This window comes from Aulostomus chinensis, chromosome 21 (assembly GCF_037954235.1).
Source record: "Aulostomus chinensis isolate RoL2024-O1b breed Wild chromosome 21, RoL_Achi_v1.0, whole genome shotgun sequence".
Classification (NCBI taxonomy): domain Eukaryota; kingdom Metazoa; phylum Chordata; class Actinopteri; order Syngnathiformes; family Aulostomidae; genus Aulostomus; species Aulostomus chinensis.
In genome coordinates this window covers 8,644,608-8,664,131 of record NC_141340.1, presented here as the reverse complement: position 1 = coordinate 8,664,131, position 19,524 = coordinate 8,644,608, and the positions used below count along the sequence as shown (strand labels likewise).

The 19,524-nt window shown below is 39.9% G+C and overlaps 1 protein-coding gene across 2 annotated transcripts in view; it reads left to right on the top strand.

Moving 5' to 3' along the window:
• Nucleotides 1-1,304: 1,304 nt before the first annotated feature.
• zic4 (zic family member 4) overlaps nucleotides 1,305-19,524 on the top strand; it is a 108,722-nt gene continuing 90,502 nt past the window's right edge. Inside the window, exon 1 of one of the 2 annotated variants that reach the window (XR_015110823.1) lies at nucleotides 1,305-1,708. The gene's annotated coding sequence lies outside the window, so the exon portion shown is untranslated. Of the gene's footprint in view, nucleotides 1,709-19,230; nucleotides 19,261-19,524 lie in introns of those variants that run through there. The other variant, XR_015110824.1, reaches the window with a different exon arrangement.

Below are 19,524 nucleotides of genomic sequence, written 5' to 3'. Positions count from 1 at the left end.
ATAGAGACAGACAACCATTCACACTCACAGTCACACCTACGGTCAATTTAGAGTATCAATCAGCCTCGTCCCCTCTTGATGTCTTTGGACTGTGGGAGGAAGCTGGAGTACCAGAGAGAACCCACACAGGAACAGGGAGAACATGGAGACTCCACACTGAAAGATCCTGTGCTGGAGCTGGGGCCTGAACCAGGAACCTTCTTGGTGTGAGACGACAGTGCTGACCACTGCAGCACAGTGCAATAACTGGCACTGCACCACTTCAACCTGCTGTAACATAACACCAGGCATGAATCAATGCATGCATGCACGTTTTTTTGTGTGTCTCTGCTCTTGCTGTTTATTATTGTAGTGTTGTTTTGTTTTTTTGAGAGCAACCTGACAACTGAATTTATCAAAGGGGTTAAATGTATCATAATTTTGGCTGTCAAGTGACCAAATAAGACATTGAAAGAAATTACTACAGATTAAGTAAACTAAATTAAATTAAAGGCATATCAATTTTGGCCATGCTTCGCATATAAAATCTCAGGCCACAATTTAATTACATGTTGTTTTTTTTTTACGTTCACTTTCATCGTTGTTTTACAAAACCACTGAGCGGATTCGGTGATGTAGAGAATTGCAGCAAACTGCAATACACTTTTTGTGTGTGTTATATTTAACAGTTAATTGAAATCAGGGCATTATTTTGCAAAAACATATTTGGGATCCATTTAATGCATTTGTATTTGTATTCCTCTAATGAAAAGGAGTGCTGTTTGGTTTTCCGAAGCATAACGGAATGATGTCATCTTGAACATAATGCCAACAACAATAATAAAAGTATTGATATTCGAGAACCAGCCCCCATCTGCAGCTAAAAAAAAAGAACTGTGGTATCGGTGACAGCAGATGTGTTTTGGAATTGAATCAAAAGTGGAAAACAAGTCGATCATTGCAAAGACTCCCATTATAATGAAACTGAACATGAGAGCAATATTTCAGACTGATTTTCCTGATGGACATCACATTTGTAACTTTGGCTTCATCTATGTTTTAAATCAAATGATCTGCTTTCTTAATAAATCATGTAGTGAAACTTTCGTCATTCCTAAATATTCATCGACTTCTTCCAAAACTTGATTTATCTGAGCAGGAAAAGGTTGAACTAATGACATTAAGGATGGCCCTCTTCCAGTAATCATGGCAATGGAATGTGGGAATTAATGCTGCTATTAAAAACCTGAGCATAACAGGTCAAATATTACTGCAGTGGGAACAGTCAGTTGGACCTGGAGGTTCTGGAAAGTTTTATGAAGGATTTATGGAGATGTAACTTGGAGAATAAAGCATTCCAAATGCAACAGAGAAGCGAGTTACAGCAAAACTTAACGTAAAAATTCTGCTGAATGCGTCAGGTGACCCTCTAGCTACTGTGTGACATAAATCAAACGCACCTTGACAAAAAAAAAAATGGCGGGCAGGATTAATTGAAGCAAACAAGCTAGGAATGGTTGTCAACTCCCCCTGGGTTCCTCTCGTCAATGCTTCAGGCCGGTTTGGGCCATGAAATAGCCGTGTCGGACATCCAGGTTGACTGCCTTTGGTCCATTTATCTACTCGAAAACCTGCGCAACTATTTCAAAGCTGTCATGGACTTTTCCACAAGTTTGCGAGCAGGTTGTAGCATCTCCCCGCTAGCATGCTGTAGCATCTCATCTTCAAGGTAAGAGCTGCTTGTGCCAATGTGAGCTGTTATATGTTTGTTTCTTTGGTTATCTAGATGCTGGATGTTGACTACCTAGCTTTTGGATATTGACTACCTAGTCTTTGGATGTTGATTAGCTAGCTGTTGGATGTTGACTAGCCAGCCTGCTGGATGTTGACCAGCTAGCTGCTGGATGTTGACTACCTAGCCTCTGGATGTTGACCAGCTAGCTGCTGGATGTTGACTACCTAGCCTCTGGATGTTGACCAGCTAGCTGCTGGATGTTGCATTGCCTTTTGTCATTGAAGCTGTTTTGTCATGTCAAGCAGGTGAACATTAATTGTCGTTCCAATTAAATAGGCTAAGACCCATGTTGTGTGAACATTGCTTCACTGAATGGCTGTGACACAATGAATGGAATAAATTTTGACCAATTAAAATTGTGTTTATCCTGTAGTGACATAACTGCTCATTGCCCTTATGCTTGTGCCCCTGGTATCTGCTGCTGCTGTTTTCCAGGTCAATGCTAATGCGATGTGTGCTATGCTAACATTGGTTTTGCAGAGATTGTCTGTCTTCAATTGTATGTGATTTTTTTAAGTTTCTATGTTGGGGATGGACAATATGGTGGACATGAATACTGATGTTTGAGTGCAACTGTAGTTCACATGCTGCTACTGCATGTTTCTCTCCATGTTTGCTGCTATTCTCATTTCTCTCTATCTAGTTTGATGCAAATATTGTGCCATAGTGGTGGTTGGCTGAATACTCATGGGCCACAAAAAAAGCGTGTTGCGTGGTTGCATTGCAAGATAATCTCTTCTTCCTTTTTCCTGTTGTGTGTTGGACGCTTTTATCTTGCATCAACGCTGTTTATCTGCACTGCGCATTTTTCTCTGTTTCCTCTGCTGCTTATTTGCAAACTGTGCATTTGCAACGTTGAAAAATGTCACTGCATCTCTTGCTGCTCAGTTCACAAACATCCACATGTAGGCTCTGGAGTGTGTTTTGAGTGAAATTTTACGATGACTGCTCTGTAATCCCTTCTGTTGAGCTGGACTTGTGAGAACATTCCCTTACATCTCTACATCAAACAATAGAAACCACAACTTTATCACAAAGTATTGATTATTTGAATAATACAGCATTTTCAGATATAAAAAAATAGTGCAATGCAGGGTCTGTAGAAAGTACGCCCATTAACACAATCAATTAGTTATATATTACCACCTGAAAAATATACACAACCCCTCCAAGGTCCTTCTGATTACAACCTTAATTATTGTATAATAAGTCACTGAATACTTATAGACTGATATACTGGTACAGACTGTTGTATTTGAAGATCCTGATTAAAGTGCATTTACTTAACATTTGGACCAGGATGTTGAAAACTGTCAAGTATAGTTGCTGCGTGTGTTTTTTTCTTTTGTTGTGAAGATAATACAAAATAAAGGCTGGAGTGATTTCTGAAGCCAACACAATCTGCTTTGTCTGCCAAGTATGTGCACACATAGGAGGAATTTGACTCTGATGTTTTCCAATTTCTCTCTATGCACTTAAATGAACTGACAGCGAAAACAAGGACAACCGGCTGGACAGAAGTTAACAAACATTTGGCTGGTATTTACAGATGTGCATGTTATTTATTCACATTGAAAAAGAAAACAATACCTTTTTTTAGATAACGTGATTTTTTTTTTCTTTTTTCCCCCCTCAATACACCCGTACTTTTTGCAGACTTAAACATCCAGCTTCACAAAATATATTACCAGGGCTTCTGTCTGTCCTAAACATCTTATACGACACCCCAGGATGGCACACAAGTGACGAAACTTTTGTTTTCTCAGTCTAGATCTCAAGGTCAGGTTAAGCACCGTCCCACTGGTGCAGCCAAGGCTCCAAAAATATTTACTGCATCCCTCACACAGCATGACCCAGCCTTGATAGTCCTTCATTTTGTGTTTTGCCCATTTTTTTTTCAACCTGTAAGAGTATTGGTTGTGGATTGACCTTTGCCCTTGACTTTTAACGTCATGGAAATCGCCGACCCAGAGTTTGACTTTTTTAATTTGCAGAATCATATAACCACTACACTCCTCAGGATTGGAGCTGCCGAACAGATATGTTAAAGACAATAAATCTTTTATGCAAACAGGAAGCGTCTAATAGTTTGAGGGGTGGGGGGGGTGGGAAGGCCTGTAATGGGCCTCCAAGAGTCACATTGTTTAGGTCTAGGCTCCCCAAGGTTGCCTTTTTAAACTTACAAAGGGAGGGATGGGAAAATACTGAGGAGGATACAGAGGGAGGCTTGCTAGTTCCTCTTTTGTTAAAACCTCTTGCGGATATTTTAGGCACTTTATTAGATCTGTGAATGATAAAAAAGAATGGATTTGTACCTCCTTCCAGTCCTGTGAGGTTTATCAGGATGACATTTGAATTCAATAAAACAGTGAGCTGTCCTGCAGACATATTTTGCAAGCTTCCCTAAGGTACTTTCTCTTCAGCTTATGGACTAATGGAGGGAGGTAATGTTGCCTTCAAGCAAGGAAGTTGCACTCAAGGTTGGTTTCTCCTTATGAAAGAGATTTGTCACTAAATACAGACATCTTAGATTCCCATTGCAAGAGCGTAAACAAATTTATCTGTGTTATTTCATTCCAATCATCGTTGTCATACCATGTTTTAACTTGCCAGCAGTGGGAGCGTGAACTGTCACCGTCAGTGTGCGTTAAGTGTAAAAGTCAATCAATGTGCACACACGCATGTCCTCTTGTGAATGTGTGTTAGTGCGTAAGACAGACACGCACACACAAGTGCATTTAGGGTCTGGAACCTGTTCTTATCCCCTGCCAGGGTTTCCTTGTGTAAACAGCATGTGAACGGCACCGAGTTTTCTTTCTCACCCATGACCCTCTCTCTCTTGAGTAAGAGCTGGGACATATTCCCAGTGAGCTTGTGAGTAAAGACAGAATGTATTAAGATTTAAAATAAAAAAGGTCCTATACATTAGAATGAAAATAAACGAATTAAGAAGAAAACTGATGTACAAATAATACGTGTTAGATTACATTTAGCAACTCGACTGCTCTTTAAAAAGCACTTCTGTATGAATCAATCTCAGACGTTGTCTTCATTTGGTAAACTCACTTCCCCTTAAGCCCCCTCCAGCCAAGTCGTTCCTCTCCAGCTCTGCTGGGGAGTTCGGCTGCAGCTGAGTCAATAACTGTGGGGGCCCTCCACACCATATAAACACCCGTCCTCCGGGAAGAGGGTGACTCGCGCCATGCTGGCGATATTTTGTCGTGTTCTCGTCTCTGTAGTAACAAACAGATGAGTCGTCTGTGACAGATGCGTTTAGACTGCTCACTCTTTGACAACTCAGTCTTTTTTTCAAATACGGAGGTTGTCCTTTGTTCTAGGTTGATAAGTACTCACCTCCTGTAAGCTGTAAAGCCTCAAAGTACTTCACCCACTTCACATTTTCGGGTCTATACCAAATATTTTAAGTTCATAGAGTTCAAATATGCATTGTCATATGGGAAAAATTTAATGCTCAGAGGTTCTGGGAAAGCCATAGTCTTAGTTTGGTATTGGTATTGTGATGACCACTGCTTTTGCTAACGTAAGCTAAAGTGATGGAGAGGTCTCATCCAAAGTTACCAAACTGGTCGGCAGCAGACTCAGGGAGAGGTAGCTGTGCCTAAAGCCAATCGAAAAGCCCCTTTTGAAAATACTTTGGTTTCTTTTGGGATACTTTTAATTTTTACTGTAGCACCAGAATTTTGGTGCAATTAATTCAGGATTGACTGTGTTTAATCTCGCTCTTAGTGGCAACATGTTGGCTTTACTCTGAACGGTGATGAGAGAGTGAAAAGAGAGGTTGGGTGGTCGAAAGAGGACTTTTTATGGTGTGTTTTATTGATTTTGTACTGTATAAGTTTCCAGATCATGTGTTAAAAATTAGTATAGAGGATGCAATGCCTTTTGTTGTGCTGATGTGTCCTTTTGTGGACGAGAGAATTGTAAAGCCTATGTGACATCACCTGAAGGTTTGGCATAATGTGCTAAAATGAACAATCAAATAGGTCTGAGTTTATGTTTTAAAAAAAACAAAACAAACCCAACCACAACATTTGCACATTCACTTGAAAAAGTTTGTCAGCCCTTGTTTGGAGTTTGCCTGTCATATTAATATTGAAAAATCTTTTCATTAAACCAATCACAGGTTGGTCTTTAACAACTGCTTGTTTAAATCTGAGCAACTGTAATTTCAAGTACCGGAGAGAGGGTCATCCTCCATGTTTCAGCTACCCAGGACATGCAAAATAAAACACCTGCTCGGTATTCCATGAAACTGGTCTGCTGCTTCAGCCCTAGATCCTACACAATGGTCATACTCATATAATAATGTTGTTGTAGAGAGCTGGGTTACTGGTGTCCATCAGGGACTCATTTCCAGGAAAAGTGAGAGCGTTTTGATGAAATGATGAGAGATACCTGAATGTCAGGAAAGGAAGCTTTGCCGTAGTCTTTTTTTCCTTCCATTCTCTTTTGTACAGTTATTCTGTAAATCCAATAGAATTCGCTGCTTGAACATTTTCCTGTAATTCTTATATCTGTCCCATGTGTGTTACTTTTATTTGCTGCGACTCAGTAACTGGAGCCAATAATCTCTAACATGAACATTCTGTATTACTCAAACAGTTTTTAAACTGATTCTGGCATTAAGTGCAGACAACCAGACTCAAAATGGACTTAACTTGCATCTGTTAGTTTCTGTCTTTTCGTCATCAGGTTCCTGAATATTCTGGGTTGCTCAGTTCACTTGACCTAATGCAAGCAATGGGTCAAGAACTTTGTTCCAGCCAGCTCATGCTGTCCTCTTACCATCTCTCAAGTCCCATTTAGGTCACTCATTTGCAGATACCAGACGTGAGAAAATACATTTCTCTTGTTTTGACATGCATCTCGTCCTTGAGAATCCCCAGAGATGCAACAATACAATTCCCTCATGTGTCTTTTAAATGTTTCTACTGTGGATGAAGTTTCAAACATTCTGCAAAGCTTCGTCCCTCTTTTCCCATAATTTCCTGTTGAGGTGGCCCTGCTTCTGGAGTTCGTCTTGGCCCTGTTTTCAAAGATGTGCCAGTCGGTGGATGGCACAGATGTCTTGTCATCACTGGGAAGGAGGATTTTTTTTCACTTCCAGTTCTGGTGCTTGCATTTGGATACAGTGCCATCCCTCAAAACAAGGGATGGCACCACAACACTCTGGTTTCAGTCGATACTTCAGTTATCCGATATCAATCTGATACATATGTATATTTTTAAATAAGCCACAGAGGGGGTGAGAGAATGGATTGACCTTGTTTTGGACAATTTTTCATTTGTGCTTTTTGCCCAAACTTGACCATAAAGAGCCCCAAACCACAATTCATAATTTGTTTTGGGAAACAAAAAAGTTGTGGTTGTATTTGGGAATTGAATCCTCATTTCCTGCTGGGACATCTCCCACCACTTAAACATTACTTCTTCGCTCCAGACTTTATTGATATATATTTATATATTGACACCAAAAAGCAAACTGTTCACGGAATTAGTTAAATGTTCCATGTGTCTAACACAGATGGTGAAGCGTGTCTTTAAAGACCTATGGTGGGTGAGAAAGTGTTGCTATCTGACAAGCTTGGAGTGCTGTTGTTAACGTGGGACTGGAACATGTTGGGTTTTATCCCCTGCAATGAAACGAAGGGCACAAGGGAAAACTGAATCAACTTGTTTTATGGTGCAACGAGTGGTGAGAGTACAGCTTAGCGCAGAGGGTCGATAAGAAAGATTTAACTGTTCTCAAGAGAAACCATGCTTTGTTCCCATATAAGAAACCAATTTTAATCTTCTGTCACTTTTATACCTCAAGTTAAAAAACTAAAACTGCTATGTATCTGCATTTGCTGATATTTATTAGGTTGCGCAGTTTTAGTATTATTGTGTCTGTCGTGGAGGTAAATTCATGCACGTAGTGTAATGCAGTGAAAAGTTTTTCACAGATCACACTAATAAAATAAATCATGCAAGCAAAAATAAGCCCGTAAAAATTATAAAATAATCTAAGTGTCAGACAATATTAGACATGACGGAAACAAAGGCATCCAGATCAGCTTCACATCGGGTTGTCCCGCGAGACTTGCTTTGCAGCTTTGTTGGACTCCATAAGTCCAACGAACCCCTCCAGAAATTTGGAGTGCACCTGTATTCTGATCTTTATCGTAAAATGGTCCCAAGGATGAGATTGACAGCTTAAACCCTAGAACTTTTAAGCTATAATATGAAAACCTCTGATCCAAACAACAGCGCTGCACTTTATCTCACTCACTCACTCACTCACTCACTCACTCACTCACTCACTCACAAAGTACTTCCTATATTGCAAATATAAAGCCAGGCAATGGAGACAAAATTTAGTGTGTTTTCAGTGACAGCAATTAAATTTTTTACCTCAAATGCATCACAGTAATTGAAACTTGTCTGTGTTTTATTGGATATTTTACCTTCTGATAGTTAAAAATTTAACTTTATTAGGTCATGTTTCGGTGGCCTTTCATTTTTCTGTCGACGTTAAACAAAAACAATGAAGCAGATTTTGGCAAACATGGCGTCGGGATGAAGTGCAGGCCAAACGAGAATCATGCGTGATCATGCATCAGAATTATTCGATTTAGGGGTGATTTAGAATAGTGCCACCTCATGACAACAGGAAATGTCATGGGTTTTGTGAGGGATGGGTACTGAGGACTGGGAGTAATTGGTACCAGCATGTGATTCGGTCTGTGTTGTCTCACTGTGCTTCTTGTTTTCACAGTAACTTTGTGGTAAATAAGCAGCCTCTGGCCGTAGCCATCTTGGCCCCCTGCTCCAGATAACGCTCGTTTTCCCTTCGATGGTTGCTCTTATCATCTCTGGATCTTTCTCTTGCAAACAAATGTCTCTGAAAGCATATACTATAGTGCAATAATTCAGAAAACAGCCAAACTTCCCGAATGTGCTTGTGGCACTGGCAAAACTTTAAAAACGCATCAAGATCGGTGTCATTGAGAGGTCATATCAGGCTTTGAGTTGCCCAGTTGGTGGAAAAATAAAAAATAAACACTTTTTTTCCCCCACTGCAACAAACTGTTGAAACTGGAGTCTACATCTTTTCCAGCCTCACACAGATGTTGACCTTGTGGAGGCAGGAAGTGATATTTGCAACATAATGGTCTTATTTATCTGTTATCTAGCAGTCATGACCCTAACCATCCCTGATTGTGCTTGTAGCTTTAAATATGGATACTGAAATTTCCCTCTCTGAATAAAGTTATGTACACATGCTTGATGAAATTGTGTTAAACTGGAAAGCACTCAGAGATAACTAATTAACCACAGTTTCCATGATCACAATTTCTTTTCTAAAAGAAGAAATATTTGCTTTCATATTTTACACCATTATTGTTATGGATTGGAGTCCAGGGCTACTAAATTGGTCATGAGATGCATTTACTTTTCCCCTGGTAATCACAGAGGCATTCAGAGGCCCCCTTGGTGATCGTACTGTGTGTTTCTGAGGTCAGTTAACCCCTGCTGAGAGAGCTGGAGTGGATGGGAGGAGGCGTAGAGCTAGAGGAAATAACACAGCAGCGGGGTATCTCATGCCAATCAACATACAGCAAAGTGAGAAACATTAGCCAAAAGACTGCTGCAAAAGACTGCTTACTGATTTCCCAAGACTGTGTGGGTTGATGTTTTACCCTTGAGAGGAAAGAGTGGATAATGTTAGCTAGAGTCATGTAGTCTTACTGGAGTAAGGCTTCGGTTCAGTAGATATTTTATGCAATATATGGTACTGTTTATATTTCCATGGTCTTAAGCAGTACTGTATGCACTTGTTATTTTCTCTCTGTTGTTGCTGGCAGTATGAGATTTACCACAGTTGCCACATAATTGACACTTAGGGTCAAGGGTCAGAGTACTCCTACTCTGTATCGGCATGAGGACAGAGGAGGAGACTCACCACGAGGCAACTCCTAATGAAAGCCCTTCCGGGGAGCTCTGTAAATATTTTCATCTTCTCCCTCAGCCTGCTGATATACTAATTCCACACATTTTCCTAATTAATCACTGAAGAATGGGGCGAGGCTGAGACGGGAGGAACTGGATCGCTGGACACATGACTGTTGTTGGAAACCGTCCACATCAACACCTCATATGCAACTCTATCCTGGCCTCCACTTCATTTAAACTTGTGCACGGACAGGCAAAAATACCCTGAGTGTTTAAAATTACTTCCTTGCCACCAGAACTCCTGAATATATTGTAGGATTGACATCAAAAGTAGAATAAATCCTTCCAGGTGTAGGCCCCAAACGTTACCAGCTCCTTTTCCCTCCTATTTCTTTTTTTCTTCCAAATTTCCCTTTTCTGAACATCTGAAAAATGCATACAAATACAGAAGACATCACATCAGAATAAAATAGTGAAGGACTTTTTCCATTACTTCCTATCTTCATCCATGTTCTGGAGAGTACTGTCAAATTCATCCTGATTTAAAATCCTAAATATGAAATGTTTGGACCAGTGACGCGAGGCCTTGTTGATTTTGGAAGCAGATCTATTAACATATTTCCACATTTCAGCCTTACTTTACTTATAGTCATCTTTCATGAACCAAAAGTTAACCTATTACACCTTCATCAATTAAAAACAAACTAATTTATTAGAACAAGCTTCAACTGTCTGGCTGGGCTACTATGCTCTTCAGTTAGAAAGGGATTTGCTCCGGTTTGTTTTGGGGGAGAGCCTCCTTGAGGTGCAAAGTGTAGTGTAGATTTTGCTTGTGGCTGTTGAGGGAAAAAAACTCATGCTCAGAAATGACCAGACTCCTGTAGGCAGAGATCTCCAGTTTCGGGTATCAAAAGACGATTCACTAACTAGCTGGCCAACAAAGATGTCGTTAGCAATATATATTGGTTGCACTCGAGAGGGTGTTTAGTGTATTCCTCGAGCAGGCATTTATAATAATATAGTCTGCAGCCAGCTGTAAGTGGAATACAATGAAAGGAGCGCCACATGGGGAAGTATGACAGTTTACAAAAATGATGCTTTTCTCTTTAAAAAGATCCATACCTGGTCGGAAATGTGTCAGCCTAGACAAAGATCGAATCTTGGACAGGTGAGAAGCACCAGTCATGCTCAGGAAATGGTTGCATCTGTCTTTTCAAACTTTTATGGAGCGCAAGCTCCTTCAATCATCCCTATTATTTAAAAACCATTACATACTGTACTGAAGGCAGTAATACTGATTGATGAAGTAGAGTTTCCTCACGAATCTGCTGTCGGTTATGGAGTAATCCAAACCACAAATGGATTCCATGTGCGTGTTTAGCATACCTGAAGAAAAGTAAGTATTTAATAAGTATGCCATGAAAAGGTACAATCAAAGTTCAGAATTCAGGCGTGTTAAAACATAAAATCTGATGCATCCAAGCACATGCAAAACTAACATAACAGTTTCTAGATTCTCAAAGAACTGTCCATCATATTTATTTAATCACTTCTAATGGGCTTTGGGTGATGCTGGCAGATATTGGTCTTAGAGCTAGCGGAGTCCAAATCAGGTTAGCCCTTACACTGAATGTGGAGGAGGCCTGTAATTCTGGCCCCTGTTCCATTTCCCCTGGCTGCATTACCCACTTCTAACAAAGTTACGGCACACATCTCATTTTTCATTGAATTAAAAGGGCCATCGAGATTTGGACATGTGACACGGTGGTACATCAGTTCCCAAGATCATCAGCCCTACTGTTCACAACGCTCACTCTCACACTCCCTCTTTGTCGCCTTGACACATGCGTTCTCACTTTTTCCTCATATCTTGCGCTGGTCGGTAACCCCCTTAGAGCAGACAGCGCTCATTAACAGCCTGTTGTCTCGCCTTTTGTCGCAGGCTTAATTGCATTAGTAGGAGGACAACAGTGCTATCAATGACCGTTTGCAATGACTCAGACCAATTAAAACTATAACTCGGTAATGGAAAGTTGTGTCACCGACTTTTCTTAATTTTATGGGATTTACATTCACAGTTGCTATCAAACTAGCTTGATTAGACCATTGAATTACACCACTGCCATGATTCCAGTGTACAAGAACCATGGAGGAATCGATTTTATTGATGAGAGTTTGTGATTGTTTCCCCCTGTACAGCAGATATTCTGATTGAATTTCCATCTACTGTTCAGCAGGGATGCTGCTTATGAGCTTGTTTGGGATGTGACACTAAAGGTCAAAGACAACCTAAGAAAAATGGATAAGCACACTAACGTTTCTACTGGACAGTCAAAAAAATGCATTTTCTTCCATCCTTTCTTCCACCTGCAATGATGATCTTGATTTGACTTCCAGGTTTAATGCTGCTTAAGGACTCACAGAATGTGAGTCAAAGGCAAAGGCCAATCTGGAGCTGATTGACAAACATACATGTTAATTGACCACTAACTAGATGATGTAAGTTTTAGTCAAATTTCAGAATGGCCAAGAAGATGGAGTACTTGGATCTCCATCTTTTGAAAGTTAGGTCTGTCAATATTTGTGACCAGCCTGGACATGCTCTTTTCACTTTAAAACACAACGACAACATTGGAATGAAAATTTTGAGACGATTTAGTGATTCAGCAAGTCACGCACCATCACAGCACCTGCCATGCCACTTGTATAACTTATGCTTGAACGTCTAGACAGTTTTTGTCATCATCCAGAATACCTGGTGTGACACTTCATCAATTCGTTGTTAATGATAATAAAGATCAAATAAAAGTCAGTGTATCAAATGGCAAACATCCCGCTCACGTACTCTGAAACACAAACCCGACTGATTCCCCAAACATTCATTCAAAGACGGCAGTCGAAATTAAAACCATTTGTTATTCTACCCCTCATGGGTCACTTCCTTTTTTTTCGTAACATCTGTTTCATATTATATAGAACATAAGTAACACTCCCCAGGGCAAATTACGTTGAGAGAACTCTAAATAGTTTTGTTCCAGTGACATTTGAGGGACATCTTCCTATATTTCTCTCAGCAACTGATGTTTCGTTTCTGTCTTCACGACGTCTGCCATTAGTCAAAGAAAGATGCTAACTATTCAGGAGACAACATCTCCCTCTACGGTATAATCGGGATCCCTGGCCATCGCATTGCAAAAGCTCGGGATGTTTGAGGGAGTCAGTTTCTCATGCCTCTCTCCTGAGTAGGTTGTGCAGTGCAATTTGTTCAAAGGAAACATGTGGGTATGGAGTTCTTCTCATGCTCAACAAGCTGCGTGACAAATTCAGAATTGCAGAAAAAGCCAGAAGTCATGTGTGTTTTAATGCTTTACAGGAGATGAACGATGGATTTTTGATATTTCTCAGACTTTGCATTTGCCAATATCATTATTTAGTTCTGGGGTCACTTTTTCATCAGCTGGTTAAATATTTGGTGAAAAACACTTTTGTAATCCCACAGTTTTTTTTTGTTTAGTCCATGCTATAGCCCCAGGGAGGCCATCTGCTCCGACCATGCACACCATAATGAAGAAGACTCTGCTGACATCATCTCAAGGCCTTTTAAGTCAGACACGTGAAAGGGCCATACTGGGCTGTATTCCTGAATCTTTACATCCCTCCAACCCACTCACCTGGTGCCTGTGACTCACAGAAATTAGGGCAGGCAGGTTGTTAACGCATGTAACCAGGCTATGCTGATGTCACCGTAGAGGATGTGTATGGACACTCATCACTACAAAAACACTGCTTGTAGAGAAAGCAGCTTCTGTACTGGTCAATGGATTACGGGCCGCTAGATCACTTCCAGCCTTACCGTTGTGCTCACTTCCTCTGATAAGATATGTAATTTTCCAGCCACTCTGCGATGCAGGACATGGCTTCACTTCTGAAAGGAAAGTTAGGAACTTTTAACGCATTAAGGGAAAGGAGATTTTATGATTTTGTTCTGTTGAATCATTAGTTTTTGGATTGTTCATTCAGGCATGTGTCTGAAGTAAAACCGACCAGTCCTACTACTTTAACTACATGCTATTGTCTCACAAAGTTTCAACTTTGTCCCTTGCTGGGAACATGAATGAACAGCTGAGTGAGATTTCAAGGTATTGACTTACTTCAAATAACAACAACTCAGTAGTTCGTGAACAGTATTACGCAAACCCTATGAAAAATAAGAAAAAGGTCTCCTGCAAGTAAACTTAGTTATTTTTTTAGCTCATTTGAAACATTCTTACATGAGGAATCAATGCAAATTGGAGAATTTGATAACCTGTGTTAAGTGAAGTCATGAAATGTGCAGCACAGCTCACGCTGGTTTTAAGATTTGAATTGTATCAGTGCCATCTTGTGGTGTTTGGCTGTAACTTCATTCAAAGATAATTTAGAAGGAACTGAATAATCTGTGCTTTTGTTTGATTATTATTAGAGAGCTGGAAGGATGAGAGACATGCAGGGTCCTTTATAAGACATGTGACATGAAGGCAGACGTGTTTCAGATGAATTTATCCACACAGGGACACCCAAAACACTTCAAGTCAGGTGATGGCCATGAGTAGTATAGACTATCTCTAACATTTTGTAAATGTATTTTTTATAGAGTCACACCTTGTATTTTTTTTTTTTATGCAAATACAACATATTCCTATGCCTCCCTGCACCTTACAATGGCACAAAGGACGAAATGCTTGGTCATAATTTCAGTAAACCTTTTGATACAACCACAGAAGAATAAATGAAACTACAGCACGATTTCCTCCAGTACATGATTGCATATACGTATACCTGAACATGCACACCACGACAATCAGCCAGCAGTAGACATACTAAATTAGAAAGAGAATAAGGCATTACCATTCAATGTCTATTGGACTGAGTATCAATAGGAGCACCCATCCCAGAAAGACCCTCTCATTTGTAATTATAGCCATTAGTAGGTAAGATTTTTCATTTTTCCTCATCAAATATGTAATGAATGAATCAAAAAGCTTGTATTAATAAAAGTCTAGAACGCCATTAACATGAAAAAGGGGTAAAAAGGGCAGTTGAACGATAGGGGATGAATTGAAAATGTCTTTATAACAGGAGCAAATTACATATGAAAATAAATGATTAAAAGTATTGCCCTAATTCCAGGTATTTACCGGGATCTAAACTGTAAAACAATGGTAAAACCAAAGAGCACCTTCTTTACTTACTAATGAACTTCCCATGGATGTTGAACTCAACAATCATATCCTCTCAGTGCTCTGAGTTTTTCCTCCAACATTTGAATCTCTGCCTCTCTCTACTTGTCTGGGATTATTGAAATAGCAGTGACACACAAATGACCCCCTGTTCAGTTTACAGTGGTCAGCAATAAAAAAAAAAAAAAAAAAAAGCCGCAAAATCACTGAAAGTGTATGTGGCAATAACTATTGGAGTTTGACCACACCGCTGGAGTGCAGTTGATGTCTTGTAACATGCATTTAGAAGCTGAATGTTTGCAAGTCCCATGGTGAGAAGCTTGGGATGTTAACTCTGTGCATGCACACAAAGCACATCAACCAGCTAGCCTAGGGCAAAGGAAGCAAACATGCTGGAATACTTGAGTCAGTTTGCATCCCTAATGTCAGAGCAAAACGGTAGCCCCGGCGGTAACACTCAGCACTTGTATATTTATTTCAGTATTTTTGCCCCCTTCTAATCTCCTGCTCCTGAATTAATTACTCAATTAGCATAGTAAATTAGCAAAACAATTATGATGCATGGAAAACTTCCAGCACACACCATCACAGCCAGTCAGGGAAAATTAAGTGTAGTGGAGAGAGAGAAAAAAGAGGGATGAAAGCAGGCAGGGTGGCTTGGAAAGTGAAGGCAGAGAGTTTGTTGTGAAATAAAACATTTGAACAAACAGTCCTGCCAAATGAAATGTGATATCCTCCCCTCGGTGTGAGCTGTAATAAACAAATCTGTGCACATATATTTATTAGCGGCAACAATTAATTAGAAGGTTGCATGGAGCGTACAAAAAAATAAATGCTTTCCTTTTTGTTTTTCACTTTCCAATGCTCACAGGGTTTTCGCTGTGTAGCAAAGATTTTTGGCGCAGACACCTTTTTCATAATGTGATGTAATGCGCTTAAATGGAAAAAAGGGCATTTTCAGGGGAAAGTGCAAAGATTTCAATTGCATTTTCAATTGAAGAAAAAAAAACTATAATTAAAAGCTGTGACTAATGACCGTGTTTATTTTGACACCAAAACAACAAGAAATAATGTTTGAATTATGCCATCTTTCTGTACACATTCAATACATTATTTTTCTAATTTGATTATGAGTAGGGCTGTCAAACATTTAAAGTATTTGAGTTAATCGCACGGTCACCGACAATTAACTGGTTCTCCCTGCTGGTGTCCGGATTTTGAATGAAACACACAGAATAACTTTTAATGACCTCCTTCATAAGTTGTGTAAGTCTGGTCACTGAGTGCATGTTGATCTGGTGTTAAACTACCAAAATGTAGTCGTCTTAAAGTCTTTCTTATTTGATGATAATTGCCTTAACTCAGGAATGGCTGCAGCGTTGAAGTCAACACCTTGTAGTCTAATGTTTGGCTCACTATACTGACTGGTTAGAACGTTTTTGCACCAGCTCATGCATAATTATTACTTTATAAATGCATTTTGGATTCAGAGTGACTCACACTGAGTCCTTTTCCACTTGAATTATTTGAGAATCTGACAAAATTGACGAAGAAAGATGATATGTTTTCACTGTATGTTTAAGTGTTTGTCAGGTATGGAATGGTGGCATCGCAAATTTCCTTTGGAATTCTCAATGGCACAAGTTCCTCGTGAATATCACATAGCTCATTACGCTCCACTCAGTTTAGGTTCAGTGTGTAATTAGTTTAATGAGTGTTGTCCACTGAGAGTACTGTGAGGGGGACGCATCTCCGAAGCTAATGTATTTGCATGACAATATTAGAGGTGAGCAGATTGCACATCAGTCGAACAGTAGGCTACTCTCCTAAGTGTAATAAAAGATCCAAAAGTCATTGGTGGTTGCAGGGAGTGGACTAACATCGTGTACCACACAGCTCCCCTCTTTAATTGCATTTCATTGTTTGGCAAATATCTGCTTTAATTTGTCCAAGTTTGCTTTTTTTTTTTTTCCCCCATTAATTTTTTTAATCTGTTGCCGATGCAATCTGTTCAGCCTTGTCATGTAAATAAAAGCTGCAACTTGAAAAGGTTAAATTAAATTCAAAGCATCCCACTCAGGGCCGGCATGCATGATGCTTGGGCCTGGGACAGAATTATCTTCACGTGCCCCCTCCTCCGCCCCAATTAAAATAAAATTAAGCTTGACGGCACGCTTGGAATATCTAACTTGTAGACCTCCTACCTATGATCTGGCTCATCAAATAAGTTGTCTAGGGTATAGCACAAAGTGGTGGGATGCACATCAAAACCAACTGTAATAAGCAACACAATTCACCTGAGTTCTATAAATTATTTGGCTGTAAATGAGTGAGAATGACAACCTCGAGCCACATATTCAAACAGCAACACTCAGACACTTTTAAATGAGAAAATGAATGAGGGGTGCAATGTATTTGAACATGTTTAAATTTAACACGCAGACACCTTTTATATCTGCAGTTTTATACTGTGTTCAAGCAAAGTGGAAATTGATCAGGAATCTGATAAAGAATGGGATGGATGAGCAGAATCGATAACTGCATTGATGGCAATAATTCCCATCCCTACTCATGGCAACAAGACTCAACCAGTGTATTTTTTTGACAGAAAAATGAATGGATAGGACTCATGTCTGCCTCCTCCCTCCATGCTATGAATGATGGTTTAATAAAAAGAAGAAATGATGAGCTGGCATTTGGTTATCCCTGATGTATCCTCTTTTCTTTTTTTGTTTGTTTCTGACAGACTCGGCACCTTTTGGTGCATTGTTTGGTGGACGTATACTCAGTAGCCATGGGTCACTCATGATTGGTTAGCAATGACTGACACATGAGGAGACTGCACTTGTGATTGAATAGCTAGCTTCACATGATGAAAAACTCTCAGGCTGACGCAAGGCATTATGCAATTATATCATTACATTAATTGCAGCCTTTGCGATTGGCTAATCAGTTTTCCTCAAATTGCAATTTTAGTTTTAGAATTGATTATTGTTTAGCACTGGTTGCCAACATAAAGCTTTTGGTGTTATAGGGACACGCCACAGACTAATTTTGATCAAAATCATTGAATTCATGTGAAATGGTTGAAAGAAGACTGTTTCGACGTCCGGAAATCATCGTTATCCTATTTTCCTGTTGGGTATCCATGTGGCATCCACAATGGGCAGAACTCCCTGAATTCACGGAGTCTTCCAGTGCCAGCTTGCCAGGAGCAACAAATGCTTCAGAAATTGTTTAGTTCGTGCAAACAAGTGACTACTGGGAATTAGCTTGTAGAGTTAGCAAGCGATAGCCTCACTACAGTCTTTTGCAGAGGCCTTGCATCAGTCCCACTGTCCCACTACACGAGAACCAGGATGCATTTTGCTTCTTTGATGCTTGCTTGGCTGTCTGGTTTAAGAAATATTGCCACTCGACTCCCTCTGTTTTTTACTTTATGAGAATGTCTCCTTACAAATATGTGTGAAGTTTGATTTGGTATATGGAGAAATTAAAGTCAGACCACCCTTGAGCCATTTTGCAGTGTAACAGGGACAGGGGAATGAAAATGAATGATTTGATGGGAACGCATCATGTGTGAAAAGCAAGCAAGCAAGACACTTTCGTAAATCGTTTATTATATTATTTACGTGCTACTCTGAATATGTTGTAACACTCCTTTGGTTATCCACTGCCAAGACCCCAGGCCTGATCCCACTGACTACATCAAATGGCTGAAACAAGAACCTCTCTTGCACTTCCATGAAGTTGTTGTGTGTGTTAAAGGCTTGAAGCCTTTCCAGGGATAAAAGACTCACAGGGGAAATCAGTGGCCAGAGGGAAGAATAAATCAAATCAAAACGTATCAAGTGTGCCCTGCTCCGCACAGGATGCTCAATATTGTCAAGTATCTAAAGGAGTTGATACACTGCAAATATTATATGGGAATTATACAAAAACAGACAGTGAGAACCTTTTATCATTAATAGGTTTTTACCACAGTGCCTTGTTGAACTTACCTGATGTTTTTGTGTTTTTTGAGAGGCCGAGTGTTGAATTCCTGCAGGACAAAATAGGAACAAGGAGTGTATCGGGGGAAAAAACAACTTATTACAATAACAAATGACTACAAACAGTCAAATAGCGGAAAAAAGACAGGATGACTGTAATTCAAAACCAATCTCTCTTACTAAACTGTGTTTTCCACTCAAGATTGCAAATTCAACGGCCTTCTCTTGCTCTTTTTTTTTTTTGTTCCTGGAAGGAAAGTCAGCAGTCGGAACGTCACCAGTCTTCGCCTGTCAAGGCTGTCACAGCTGGACTCCGCTTGTGAGTTGATTAAAATAGGAGAGTCCAAAGCTAATTAAAAAGCTCTTCCCTTTTAATGTGAGAGTGTTAAATAAAGGAGCGGGAGAGGGGATATAAACAGCCTCCTGACAGATCGTTCATTTGCAGAAGCTCCGGGCTCCCTGTTGGCTTGAGCAGAGTGTGTGAGGAGAGTGTTGATTTGGAGTAGAAATTCCAGTGTCAAAGATCACCTTTATGAAGTCACTGCACCAGTCTTTGAGTGTCCATCCACAGCATATGTCTGTG